This window comes from Myotis davidii, unplaced genomic scaffold (genome assembly GCF_000327345.1).
Source record: "Myotis davidii unplaced genomic scaffold, ASM32734v1 scaffold496, whole genome shotgun sequence".
Classification (NCBI taxonomy): domain Eukaryota; kingdom Metazoa; phylum Chordata; class Mammalia; order Chiroptera; family Vespertilionidae; genus Myotis; species Myotis davidii.
The window spans coordinates 7,779,230-7,780,453 of NW_006289398.1; positions in this window are offsets into that span (position 1 = coordinate 7,779,230).

Consider the following 1,224-nt stretch of genomic DNA (forward strand, 5'->3'; position numbering starts at 1 on the left):
GTGAGTGAGTGTGTGTGACAGTGTGTGTGTGTGACTGAGTGTGTGTGTGACTGAGTGTGTGTGTGTGACTGAGTGTGTGTGTGTGTGCACGCACATGCGCATTGGGGTGAGGGACCTGGTCGGTTTGGAAGACAGAGGTGTGGACTCCAACGGTCACGTTCTCTGGTCCATCCTCCTTGTGTGGGGGCAGGTGGCTGGGTGGCCTAACCGGAGGGGACTGTGTCTGCTTCAGGCTGTGCCATGCACCTCGCGCTCCGGGGGCCTGGGGAGTGGCTCTGGGGGTGACGTGACCCCAGGGGACACACACACACACACACACACACACACACACACACACACACACGGGCCAACGTGCTCCTGGCGCTTTACCTGCTGCCCCTGCCTGGTGGTCAGTGCGGCTCATCACCTAGCCCCTGCTCACCGGCGCCCTCACCCCTCCTGAGGCAGGACTCCCAGGGCTCACCCCACCGCACCCAGACGACCACGGGCCGTTTTATTTTCCCCCCTTACTTTAGGGCCTGTAGTTACAGCTATCGGCCATTTTCCCCTCCCCCTCCTCCCAGCCTGCCCGCCCCCCAGGCCTTGCTTTTATGGCCTTAACCCCGCGTCTGGCTCTGACGGGGGAGCTGTGGCAGGAAGAGCTGCTTCGATCCTGCCCTCAGTGCCAGGCTAGTGGCGGCTGTTGTGGTTCCCTGCGCCCTCGGCTCTGCCCGGGAAGCTCGCCTCCGGGCGGGCCCGTCCACCAGCCCAGGGCTCACTGTGTGATGCCAACCCCGACCCGAGGCTGCGGCCCTCCCAGTCCTGGCCGCTAGGGGCACTCCGGTCCCCCAGCCACCAGAGCCAGTGGTCAGGCAGAGGCCACGGCAATGGGCTTTTTACACCCACCAGCTCTTGACGCTGATGTTTCTGGAAGAGCCCGGCCGGGTTCTGGCTGCACTTTCCCAGGTTCACAGGGGCTGGGTCCTTCTCTGCGGTGCAGCCTCGCGCGGGTGGTCGCCGAGGAGCATGGCTCGGCTAAGGAGGGCTTGGGGACCCGGGGTGACAGGTGGGATACCAGTCTTTCCCTGTCCCCGTGGGGGTGCCGGGGCCGTCCTGTCCGGCCTGCGGGGCTCAGGGCGGCTGGGCTGTCGGGGGGAGGAGTGCACCCTCCCACCCCCAGAGTGTGACCGGGCGCCAGGGTGTCCTCCCAGGAGAGGCACAGAAGTGTGTGTGTGTGTGTTTGCG